Here is a 6000-nt window from a genome sequence, read left to right on the forward strand (position 1 = left end):
TTATTTTTATTTTTTTTATTTGCTACCAAACTTTATTTTTTTTCAGTTTATTTGCTTTTCCATAACTTATTTCAAAACCCCAAAACTGTGACCAATACATTTTGCAACAACTCTTTCAAAACATCCAAATTCGACCTTTTTTGGTATCTGGTTATGTATTGTTTTCACAACTTGAAAATGTGTAAACTTAATAAAAATAAATGACTACCTCACAGTGGCTCAGAGGGTAGCACTTTTGCCTCACAGCAAGAAGGTCACCGGTTCAAGTCCTGGCTGAGTCAGTTGGCATTTCTGTGTGGAGTTTGCATGTTCTTTCCATGTTCGCGTAGGTTTCTTGGAAAGTAGCAGTTTTTTTTTTTTTTTTTTTTTTCTTTCACGACATGCACGTTTATTAAGTGTATTTTACTAGTATTGAGCTTAAAGGGATTCACCTTAACTTTAATTAGGTTAACTAGGCAGGTTAGGGTAATTAGGCAAGTTATTGTATACTGAGTTTGTTCTGTAGACCATCGATAGAAATGTATAGCTAAGGGGGCTAAACCCTTAAAATGGTTTTTAAAAAATAAAAAACTGCTTTTATTCTAGCCAAGATATAACATAAGACTTTCTCCAGAAGTAAAATATTATCAGACATGCTGTGAAGATTTCCTTGCTCTGTTAAACATCATTTGGGAAATACATATAAAATAATTCTGATGTCAACTGTACCCCATTCACAGATTAAATTCAGACAAACTTTAGCATACAACTATACATTAATCAAAAATTATTTTAGACTTTTAAATACTTTTTTAAGGGCCTTAAATTTCTCAACTTTTAATACTTTAAGACCCTGAAGTACTACAGTGTTTTTGAACCAGACTATAGTAAAATACTTGAATTGATCTGTTGTGGCGATTCTATAGTTGCTATGGTAACTATAGAATCCCTTCTTTCTAGTAAAATACTATATGCTATAGAATTCATTACCAATAGGTGCATACTTATTCACTATTCTATGCCATTTTGTATATTATATAATAATAATAATAATAATAAAAAAATAATAATAATATGCTCTGTTGAGAAATATGTTTTTTTAAATTCACAGGAGGGCTAATCATTTAATTTCATCTGTATATAATTGTTGAAATGTCATTCTGAAAAGTCTTATTTTTGTGAAAAGCTTAAAAGTACAATAAAGCATCTGCGGTGTGTTTTTCTAGATGGGTGTTCTTGCAGGAACTGTTGGATTGGGATGAAGCGATTGGTTTTCTGTGTTTGCTTAATCTCTGGCCCTTTCCTCGGTTCGCCTCATGGCCCTCCTTCAGACTGGGACATTACGGTGCAACTGAAACTCATTCTGAAATGTCATCTCTAATCTCATCTTCCAATTCCCCACAGCGGAGGGCCACGGTAACAAGGAAAATTCCGGAAAGGGATCAAGAATTCAAAACATATGAGAACAAAGGGGATCCTCATAATATCCATCAGATCAGTGGCCTGAGTCCCTCACCTTTGGAGTTACATAACATGCGAATACCAGCAGGACATCATGAAGCTGATGAGACTCTTTGTGCTAGTTAGACATTGTGGTAGGTACACTATACACATGTACTTTTGCACTTACACACTCAACAGTCTGGTATATGTAAATAGTGTCATCACATATTGAAAACAGTTTTTTTTTCTACCAAGCAGAAATTTAAACCGTTTCCCAGATGATGTTTGTCAGTTGCCAAATTTGAGAAATAAATGACCACTACCAAACAATACCTGCCATGAGTATAACCATGGTTACCATTGGAAAGTGGTATAGTCAATCTAAGGAGAATACTGCTTTCACAATCCAAAATAAATAAGATAATCCAACATGAGAGCTCGAAAGCCCCTGCCCCTTTACCTACGTGAGCAAAGCAGCAGTCCATTGAGTGCGTGAAGTGTCTATTTCACACTTCATTTTAACAGTAATTACCCGAACGTATTCAAAAGTGCACCTAATATTTTGAGAGTTTTCAGTGTGAACGCACTACTTGCACTATTTATACTACAAAATGGCATAGAGTAGTGCACATCTATGCACCTATTGGTAATGAATTCTACAGCATATGGTATTTTCCCAGAAAGAAGGGATTCTATAGTTACCATAGCAACTCTAGAATCACCACAACAGATTAAAGCATTTTACTATAGTCTGGTTCAAAAACACTGTAGTACTTCAGGGTCTTAAAGTATTAAAAGTTGAGAAATTTAAGGCCCTTAAAAAATATTTAAAAGTCTGAAATCATTTTTGATTATACAATGTACAGTTGTGTGCTGAAGTTTGTTTGAATTTAATGTGTGATGGGGGTACAGATGACATCAGAATTCTTAGCAATTATTCACAGTATGTGTGATAATATTTTTATCTTCTGGAGAAAGTCTTATTTGTTATTTCGGCTAGATGAAAAGTAGTTTCAAATGTTTTAAACCTCATTTTAAGGTCAAAATTATTAGCTCCTTTTTAAGCTATATTTTTTCCAATAGTCTACAGAACAAACTATTGTTACCAATTAACTTGCCTAATTACCCTAACCTGCCTAGTTAACGTAATTATCCCGATTAAGCCTTTAAATGTCTCTAAGCTGCATAGAAGTGTCTTGAAAAATATCTAGTCAAATATTATTTACTGTCATCATGGCAAAGATAAAGTAAATCAGTTATTAGAAATGAGTTCTTAATGTATGTTTAGAAAAGTGCTGAAAAAAATCTTAAAGTAAACGGGGGCTAATAATTCTGACCTCAACTGTATACACAAGCATGCAGAAGGACTTATTTTGTCAGTAACCTGGGTCAAACGCTTTAGGTGAACCGAACTGCTGTTACGAAATTGAGGCATTTAAGGTCTCATTTCTTTAAAAATCAATTGCCTGATTGATATACGCTATAAAGTGGTGATTTACGCTATAAACAACTAAATAAATGCTTAAGTCTGTTTTAACTGATTACATGTTAATTTACATTACCATATACATTATCATTTACATTATCGATACTGCAAAAGGAATATAAAATTGAAAAAAAGTCACACTTAACCGTTAACTGGAAGTTTATCGGTGTGAGAAGAAACACTCTGCATATACCCTATATTGGGCTACTGTGTAGTTTATTAAATCGATTTAAATCCTGCTAGATTTGACATCATGCTGTTTTGTTTACTGCAGTAACCAAAGCAGCACTGTTAGTACCACTGTTCTGTAGGTGCCTTCTGCTGGATTAGCAGAATTATCATTTTTTTCAGTTTATAGTGTTTTAGTTTAGGATAGTTTCTTTTTTCTGGATTGCTTTTGAAAACACTGTTGGCTGGGTTTAGGGAAATGGTTGGTCGCTGGTCAATAGGTGCTTTTTAAAACACTATTGGTTGGGTTTAGGGAAGGAAGAGGGTGGGCTAGTCGATTGGTCAGTCAACAGCGACTTCTGGTGTATTTACTCAAACAACAGGTGCGAATGGCACTCGCAAGACAAATTTGAGATCTCAAAAATTGTACACAGCAGCCTCTGGTGCATTCGCGAAAACAAAGACTGCAAAAAACGTAGCTCCTGGGACTCATTTTGCTCTCTCCATAAATGTACAAAGGGGTACGTAACCAGAACGAGCCTGGGTTGAGGGAAATATTGCAGTACGCATGCCAATATAGCACTAAAAATGCACTTGAGTTAATGTAAAGTCCACATTTGTAAAATGACTTAGTAGTTTTTCCATTAGAAATTGTAATTTACTGTTTCAGTAATTTGAGTGTTTGTAATTTGCTACTTTACGCCACTGTAAATTACTATAGTATTTTTTTATGTGGGTGCTGTGCGGATGTACTACTCTAATCTCACGCTTTCTTTTTTTGTCTCCGTTGTCTTGCTTTTTTGTCTCAGTGTGACAAGACTCGTTTCTCACAGTCTCATTTTTAACCTCCGTGACTCTCCCTGGAGGCAGACCTCTTGCATAACCAGGACATTCCTTTACGCTTCTGACCCGATTACAGCTCATTAAGGTGAGATACACAAACGAAAAGAGACATGAGCCAGAGCACCCCCCCCACCAAAAACTGCATATGAACGAACATTAGAGCACGAAAGGTGATAACATCACTGATCATCAAAGTGTTGTCATGATGTTGCGTGTGAGATTTCTTTGTGGTGCACGAGGCAATGAATGTTTCGAATTACTTTACTCAGGGTAATATATCATATCTCAAGGTCAGTGATGGGATATGAGTTTGTTTACATTACCTGTTTGCTTTATATTCATCCTGTTTGACATAACTACTCGTTCATATTACAATATTCTGAAAACAGATGTGTGTGCAGTGATGCTGCATGTGCTAATATTCTTGCCATTCCCAGTATCAGCATATTTAAAATCAAACTAACGTTTTTTTTAAACCAATATTGTTCGTGTTAAGAATATCTATAAGCTGGTGTGCTCAATGTGCTGACAAAAATCACATTTAGAAGACAAAATTTCAAAAGTTGCAGTTTGTCACTTCCACTTAAATGGATCAATGATTTTTTGTCACTTTATACTTCAGTTTCTCATCAAATCTTCAGACCAATCACATTCTAGTGACATGTCCCGCCCTGTTTAAGATGGGATTTTTAATGTAATTAATTAAATTTTTTTTTTTAATGATGAGCTCAAGCACGCTATGACAGATCGGTGAAAAAAGCAAAGCACAATAGATTTTTTTTTTTTTTTTTTTTTTTTAAGGAGAGGAGCTGCTCTGTGTCTCAGCCTCCATGTTTACACATTGAACAAAAATGCAAACTTCACTCTGTTTATGGAGCATTTCATATGGTGACTGAGAGCGCTCAAATACACTGCATGTTAAGAAAATGCATTCACAAATAGATAATGACGAACAAATTGACAAAACATCTACATCAATTTGACAACACATGGATGCAAATTGTTACATAAGAATCTAAAATGACAGCATAACTCACCCTCACAGCTAGGTGTGTAACGAGTCACAATTGATCCGTGATTTGTTCAGATCACTATGGTTTGGAACATACAATCTGTAATGATCACAGAGAGCTGGCCTCTTACGTCATTCAAATCGCATGTATGAAAGCATTTAGGCTTTCCTGTAAAATATAATGATGACGGAAGAAGTCGCAGTGGGTTATTCGAGATGTGGTGGGTTTCTTAGGTTATTAAAGGTGTTTCCTGTCACTACTTGTTTAGCCTGCATCAATGTATTGTGTAAGCTGCACTGTGAATCATTAAAAGGTCGAGATCTCAACATTCACGCAACAGAAATTATAAATGATGGTGATTTGCATATGTTTATTAATCCTTCAAATCGCTGCATTCAAATCTGTGTTTGAAAAATACAAAAATCCATAAAAAGACTCCGTCTTTAGTCTTTTGAGTTGAAGTTAGTCAAATAACACAGTTAATGATTTAAATAAACAGGCTATCAACAATAAATTGTATATAATTGGCAATGTGAAGGCTCAAGCCAATGCAAAAAAGGATGACATTCAAGTTAAACGTATAATAGAGGTAAATCTGGCAATATCTGTGAATAGCTTGGGTATATTCATATTAGACACAACAGGGCTATATGTAAACTCCAAATGCCATGACATGATGCAGATTTCTTTTTCTTTTTTTTATTGTTGCCATTATTTTATTCACTTTAAATTCAAGTGGATCTCAACACAAAACTGTCATGCACAAAGTGAGCGTGATGAACGGCTTTCTCAGTATATTTCTCAGAGATCTTGCGAGCTGTTTTGTGCATGAAAAGAGGAAACCAAAAGAGGCTCGCTCGTAGTACATGAATGCGCTCCAACTCGACCAGGAAATAGAACTTATTTGCTGTATTTTTTATTTGTTAATGTCTTATGGGCGGAAAGTTTGTAACCCAAGCGTTACTGAACATTTACAGAGTAAAATATTACTGTAAATGTATTAGTAATGCCTTTCACTACTTACAGAAAAAAGTTATACATTACTGTAATACATTACTTTTTTGTAAC

This window comes from Danio rerio, chromosome 3 (genome assembly GCF_052040795.2).
Source record: "Danio rerio strain M-AB ecotype USA chromosome 3, GRCz13ab, whole genome shotgun sequence".
NCBI classification, from domain to species: Eukaryota; Metazoa; Chordata; class Actinopteri; order Cypriniformes; family Danionidae; genus Danio; species Danio rerio.